Below are 7,747 nucleotides of genomic sequence, written 5' to 3'. Positions count from 1 at the left end.
TTTAGAGTGTGGGTATCTGTGTCTGGGGGCACTCACGGGGCCGCTTTGCTTGAGGCGGCTTGGAAATTGGAAAGGTTTGTTTGCCTTCAGGTTGGGTGTCTGTAAAAGAGGAGGACCTTTGTGAGGAGGGGACTTTCAAAGCTAAGGGAGCTTATGCTACATATCTGATTCAAATGGAGGTCTTCAACTGACTTTGAAGATGAACTACATCGGAACCTGCCGCTCAGAGGTGCCTGCCTGCCTTACTGAGACTACCACAGGTGGGCCGGATTCTGCTGCATCCTGCTGGTTTGAGGGTCAAGAGAGCATCCCTCATGGAAGAAACTGTCTCTGTCCTTCAGACAAGTCCTGTCACTTCTGCCGCAGCACAGGCTGGCATCCTGAGCTGCCTGCTGTGGCCACGCCCACTCCCAGGGGCATGGTCTTGACCAAGGTGGGTGGCCCAAGCTCCTAGTCAGCTCGCAGCAGGCCCGAAGGCTTCTACAGCTAGGGCCTACTTCCTAGTCATTGAAGCAGGAAGAACGGAGCATTCTGCTGCTTCAGTGGCTTTCATATGGGCCATGGAAGCCAGCAATGAGCCACCTTCCAACCTTCACCATGCCATCCTTACAACTGGAATGAGGCCTGTTGTCATGGGAAGAGCAGGGAACTGAGTGCCATTTAAAGAAGGTATTAGCGGCGCCTGGGTGGCTCAGTGGATTAAACTGCTGCCCTGGGTCATGATCTCAGGGTCCTGGGATTGAGCCCTGCATTGGGCTCTCTGCTCAGCAGGGAGCCTGCTTCCCCCTGACTCTCTGCTGCTTGTGATCTCTCTGTCAAATAAATAAAATCTTAAAAAAAAAAATAAGGTATTAATTTCTTCTCTGACGGTTAATATGCCATGAAACCTTGGACAGCTCCCTTCTCTTTGCTCTTTTAAAGGGTCTTTGATAGGAAGGGGCTTTGATACTAGGCGACTGCAAGTCTGACCCTGTTACCCTGGTAATCCTCCCACTAAAGGCTCCCCGCTGTCAGCCATGGTAAGTACTTGGATGTCTGTCATCTATTCATTTTCAGTCCTTTACCTGAGCACACCTTACTTCATTCCACAAGAAAAATTAAGATGGCTTGCATTGAAAATGTACACAATGAAACAATAAAATAGGACAAATTAGAATTAAGAAAAATATAATTGAGTAGGAAATTAGGATCATAAAAAGCAAATAACACAAATACCCTGGCCATAAAGACCTACACAGTTGTTAGAATTCAGTTTCACATTTGACCCTTGGGCTTCCTGACCACCAAAGCAAAGGGAGAGAGGACACCAGGTAAGAGATTCATACTATAAAGGGAAGAAAAATAATATTCTCCTGCAAAAGCAAAGATTTGGAGGTTTAGGATACGTGGTTTCACTCTGGTGACAGCTTGGGAGGTGAAGCAGGTGATACTATATCACAAGAAGTTAGTGGGCCTGTTCTTCCTGAATCCCTAGTGCCTGCACGTCCCCCCTGTATTGAGTTCTCTTCTTTCTCGCTCGGGGCTTTTCTCTGAAGGGGGTTATCTGGCCTTTCCCACTGTTCTGTACCAAGTCTCAGTGAGACATGCATATACTCCCGAAAGCCCAGCCCCCCAGGGAGAGATGCAAGCTGGGGAGGACCCTGGCCTCAGGAGAGGCAGCAACTCCACTCTTTGACTTCCTGGCTGAGCCCCCATGTTGAGGCCACGGCACTGCCCCACCTCGCTACTTTTCAATTCATTCCTAAAAGCCCAAGTAGTTGGGTTTTCACACCAGTCAGTGGGCCCCTGTTTCCCACAGATGTCCATTCTTATTTTGGCGATGTTTCGATCAGTTGTGATTGGAAAGCGACTATCTTACTGAGCACGTTCCCTTTAAATTTCCCCGCCAGCAGGGCCCAACTGGGTGTAAACAAACACTTTAGTGCAGCCCTAGAGAGCCCCTATCTAATCCCCAGCACGATCCCCTTACATCCGGAGCATGCTTTCAACATTTTTCCTAGCACTTGCAGCATCCGTCCTCCTGATGATCTTCAGGTGACCCTGCAGAGGAGACAGGAAGAGGGATCATGATCCTGCGTTACAGAGGGAGACATGCAGGGCCCAGCATAGTGCAGCGACTTGCCCAAGGTTACACCATGGATTGGGATGGAGCTGAAGCCAAAATACTGGCCTCCCGACCTCCTGTGCATACAGTGTTTTTCTGGCCAGTGGTGGTGGTGGTGGTGGTGGTCCAGGTGGTGGCTGTAAGAATAAGGCTTTACTAATTGTGAACTGTCTCCTGTTACTCTACCTCCCCCCAACCACTGGCCCAGTCTTGAGTATATGTGGAATAAATAAAGCAGTTAGATCTGGTGTGTGGACAGATGGTGGCAGGGACAACTCTCGGAGGCTGATGCCGGAGACTGGAAGCCCCTGGGATTAGGAACAGACCATCTGGGCAGCCTCCTTGCTACTCAGTTCTGCTGAGGCCACAAGGGGGCGGCACGCAGCCCTTCCCCAAATATCAGGGAGGTGCCCTGTCCAAACCTTATGCCAACTTGAGACAATTCCGGGAACTACATGGGGTATCTCAATGGGTCCTAGGCTCTGAAGCCCCTCACCCATAAAACCCTTAACTTTAAAAAAAAAATTTATTTGTTTGACAGATATCACAAGTAGGCAGAGAGGCAGGCCGGGTGCTGGGGGGAAGCAGGCTCCCTGCTGAGCAGAGAGCCTGATGGGGGGCTCAATCCCAGGACGCCGGGATCATGACCTGAGCCAAAGGCAGAGGCTTTAACCCACTGAGCCACCCAGGTGCCCCCAAACCCTTAACTTTTGAAGGCAGGGTCATTCCTGGGGCAACTGAGGGCTGGAAGCACTATCCAAGTATTACTCAGGGTAGTTTCCCAGGTTTGATTTTTTTTTTTTTTTAAGTGATCTTTACACCTAACATGGGGCTCGAACTTGTGACCCCGAGATCAAAAGTCACAAGCTCCACCGACTGAGGCAGGCAGGCACCCAGGTTCTCAGATTCTATAAGGGCTTTCTGGCGGTCCAAATTCATTCAAGGCACTTCTTATCTCCCCAGCTTTGTGTCTTTCCATTCTCCTCTCTCCTGCACTCTTTGCACATTCAGTTACTAGTCCCTGGGTGAACCTCCCCTTTCAGAATGTACTGGCCCCACTGCCTGGAATGTCATTTTATTTCTTTTCCACTTACTGATCTATACATCCATCAAGACCCAATTTAAATGGCCCTTGCTGAGAAACTTCTAAGTGCTGGGGCAGAGTCTGCAAAGACCTCTTCCATGCTTCCACAGCAATATCTACAGCCTCTGTTGTTCATGCTTATAACCACATTCATTCAGCAAATATTTCCTTGGCACTTCCTATGTGTCAGAAATTGTTTTTAAACGTTGTAAAGATGGCTGAAAATTAGCCCAGATGAGGTTTGGACTATCGTGAAACTTATATGGGGTTGAGGGCTGGCGGGGGGGCAGTGTACACGGGAATGGGGGGGAGAGAGAGAGAGACAGTAAACACAAGACAAGTTTGGCTCTGAAGAAACCCCCTATCACTTTGTTAGAATTTTCTGGGTTTGGTTATCTTCCTCACAGATGGTCCTCCTCCAGTCTAGAGTCCTCTGTGCTCCTCCAGAGCTCAGCACAGGGCCAGGTACCAGGAGGATGGCAGTGACTGATGAAGAGTGAATGAACATGTACCCTTCCCTGAAGACAGGGTCTCCAAACCTGTGCACATTCCTAGCACTACTCCTTTGCCTTGGCTATTTTTTTACTTGGTAACATTTTTTAAAAATTGAGCACTGACAATATGCGAGCAGGGTTATCAGAGATTAGCTTTTCAAGAAATTTCTGTGTAGCAGGGCAGCCTGGGTGGCACAGTTGGTTAAGCATCTGGCTCTTGGTTTTGGCTCAGGTCATGATCTAGGGGTTGTGAGATGGAGCCCCATATTGGGCTCCATGCTCAGCACAGAGTCCGCTGGAGAGTCTCTCTTTCTCCCTCTGCCCCTCCCACTCATGCTGTCTCTCTCTCTCTCTCTCTCTCTCTCTCTCTAAAGTAAGTCTTTAAAAAATTTTTCTGTGTAAGAAAGTATGTTTAAGCTTGATACGTGATAGATGATCTCTTTTCATCTTTACATCCTCATAAGGTAAGTATTCTTATTTTCTAAGTGAGAAACTGAGTCTCAAAGAGGTTAAGAAATTACCCAAGGGCACCACCTGGTTGAGTAGAGCCAGGAGCTTCAAGAAGCTTCCTGTCCCAGCCAGCTTAGCCCCACTGGTCACTTCCCCTGGGCTCATGATTCTTTTCCTAGAGAGAAAGAGACCCCCTACATGCCCCTACCCAGGTAGGGACTAGCTTTCGTCCCACTGCTCCAACCATCCACACAGGCCTCGGCAAGGTGGCATCTGACCTCCCAGAGGAGGAGACCCTAGAGTGGAGATCAAGTGCTTGGTGGCATGAGCAACTTGGGTGTGGCCTCCACAAGGCCCCTGAGCTGGGCTGGCAGTGTTACTCCCTGGCCTGGGTGCTGGGCCCCTCTCATGGCCCAGAAAGAGGGGATGTGGGGACAGCAAGGCTGGCGCTCAGAATGGGAGAGCCTAAGCTGGGTCCCAGCTAGCCAGGTTGGGATGGGCTCCTCTGGCTGGCTTGTGCTGAGGAGCCATCTCAAATAGCCTGGTCCCTCTCTACAGCCTGGAGCCCCATCACCTCTCCAGCTCCCCAAACCTCCCCCAAGCCCCTGTGCCTCTCTCTTTCAAGTGAAGTTCTGAGACAGAAGCTTTCTAAGATCTTGTATATGTCAAAATGTCTTTATTTTGCCCTTTAAATGACAGTTTGGCAATGTATGGAATTCTAGGTTCAGAATTATTTGCCCTCAGCACTCGGAAGATTCTATTCCATTGTCTTTTGGCATCTGTTGTTGCTGATGAGATGCTTACTGTCAATTCAATTATTGGACCTTTGTAGATAAGTTATCTTTTTTTCTCTGGTGGATTTTAGAATTTCCTTTTTATTCTTGATATTCTACACTTTGGCTAAAAGGTGTCTAGATGTAGTTTTGTTTTTGAAGATATCTTACTTGGCAGTCTGGGCCTTTTCAATCTAGAAATTCACATCCTATTTCTGGAAAGATCTTAGTCACTCTTTCCAGTATCTTTTTCTGGAACTAATATATGCTGGGGTTTCCTATTCAATCTTCAATGTCTCTTTTCTTTCATATGTTTAATCTCTTTATTGTTCTGTGCTTTATTCTGGAGGATTTCCTTAGTTCTAGTTTCTAATTCACTAATTTTCTCTTCAGCTGCATTTACTCCACTAACCCATCTATTGATTTCTTTTTTTTTTTTTTAATAAGATTTTATTTATTTATTTGACAGAGAGAGAGAGCCAGAGAACACAAGCCAGGGGAATGGCAGAGGAAGAAGGAGAAACAGACTCTCCACTAAGGAGGGGAACCTGAATTGGGGCTTGATCCCAGGACTTTGGAATCATGACCTGAGCCAAAGGCAGACACTTAACTGACTGAGCTGCCCAGGTGCCCCTGTTGATTTCTTTTTTAATGTCAGTGACTTCAGTTTTCATTTCTTGAATTTCTAGATAGTTCTGTTCAAAGCTAGCTGCTACCTCGTTTGAAACATTTGTTCTTGTTTTATAGATGCTATTCCTTCCTTAATCTTTTTGAAGATTTTAACCATATTAAACTTCCTTTCAGATTGCTCTATTATCTATAGATCTTTAGGTATGAATTCTCTCATGAGAGAGGGGCCTTTCAAGATATTGTACTTACTTTTTCTTATATGTTGTGAAGTTTATCCTTGAGATAGTTATTTTGAGCACACTTTGCTACCTTGTGTCTAGAGGTCACCCTAAGGGATGATTTCTCAGTTGAATCTGCGCAAGCCATGTGGATGTTCACCAGCTGCAATCTAGTTCTTATATTAGCATCTTGGCTTGGGATATTTCTACCCAAAGCCAAGACCAGGAGGCTAGCAGGCAGACATACTTTAGCACCTTCCCAGACCCAGTGTTAGGCAGGGAGCCTGCTGTAGCCCCTGCCACTGGTGGGGTTTGCAACTATACCTCCCATCCTGCAAACACCTCCTCAGAGTTATAGCTTCCACTCCTACTCACCACGAGAATTCCCTCTCATTTCTGGCCCTTACAGATTTCTCATTCTCGCTTTTGAGTTTGGATATGTATTTTTTGAAGTCATCCAATATTTCAGGGAAGTTATCTAATTTGAAGTTATTTAATAGTTCAGGGAAGGGGGACTTATAATATATGTTCACTTAAGTTCAACCTGGAAGTCCCACTCTCTGGGCCTCCCATCCCAGTCATTGAACCCCCTAGTTTCCCTTGTGAGCCCCCATTCTCCTCCCTGGACCCCTGTCTCCCTTAGCAAGGCTTACCCCTTTTCTGAACCCCCTTCTCTGCCCCTCTATCTGCAGTCCCTCCTGCTAACATCATCTCCTTCTCTGAGCCCTTGTCCAAGCTTCCCCCACCAACAGAGCACGGCTCAGGGAGGCTTCCTTCCACTGCACTCTCAGCAACTCAGAAGAATATCCTTCCTCCTCATTTTCCAACCAACTCAGCTGTCCCAGCTGCCCTCACTGAGAACGTAGAGCCTATCAGCACACCCACAGCAGTAGTGACGCCTTCTGCATGGTCTTCCAGGAGTTGGGGGTCAAGGAGGAAGAATCCCGAGGATTCAGAGGAGGAGCTGCAAGAGAAGGGATGGTTTTGACTTTCAATTCCACACCCCTTTCTCCCTCAGTGTCTCCTCTTTGTGGGCCCCCCTCCAGCCCTGAGGATCAATGGGGGTTCACTTTCGCTGAGCTCAGCGACACTGCTCCCTCCCCACCTCCTGTGGCTTTGAGCTCACTGGCCCAGAAGGCCTGTGTTGTTTGGGCTGGGGACAGCTCAGTGGCACCTCGAGATCTAGGGGGAGAGAAACTCCTCTGGCCCCTCCAGGACGTCCCACCTGCCGGGTTGGCCTAGGTCCCTTGTCCTCTCTGGCCTTACTGGGGAATGGAAGCAGGCCTGATCCTTCTCTTATACCTCCTCCTCCTACTCACAGTGGAGTGGAGTTCTAGAGGCAAATAACGCATGTGATGCCACCACCCCTGGGAAACCCCTCCTCCTAGGAAGCCTTTCCAGACTGAAAAGAGCTGCTAGGTCTAGGGACTGCCTACGGCATCTCTTCTGTCCACCTGCCCGGCCCACATACCTGAAGAGCAGTAAGATGAATGGTTCACGTGTGTACCCCTCCCAGCATGATCAAGAATTTTTCGTGCACTCAGTCTTCCCGAGACTTGAGGAAGGTGGGGCAACGGTGAAACGACTTGCCCAAGGTCACCAGCTAGTCCAGAGGAAGAGCCAGGAAGCCTAGCCATGACTTGTAGTTCAGTGCTCTTTCTGCCCCTGGCACTGCTAGCCTCCCCGGGTGCTGAAGCCTCCAACTCCACCCGTCCTGAGCCCTCTTCTGCAGAGCCCCAGCCTCTGCTGTATGCCCAGGCTAAGACTGTTGGCCAGTCTGATGGCCAAGTCTTGGCCAGGCTGTTTCCTATCAGGCCAAACTGGACCTTCTGGCTTAGCATTCATGGCCCCTGCTGTCCCCCTTGCCAAGCTTACCCTTCTTCTCCCTTGCTCTATAACTTTCTCTCCAACCCCACATCCCACCTATACACACAGACATACACACTACAGCACAGGGGTAGAGAGCTAGATCAGGCGAGTCCCTTCGCTGACCC

This window comes from Mustela erminea, chromosome 10 (genome assembly GCF_009829155.1).
Source record: "Mustela erminea isolate mMusErm1 chromosome 10, mMusErm1.Pri, whole genome shotgun sequence".
In the NCBI taxonomy this organism is placed as follows: Eukaryota; Metazoa; Chordata; class Mammalia; order Carnivora; family Mustelidae; genus Mustela; species Mustela erminea.
Note: the sequence above shows the minus strand (reverse complement) of the source record.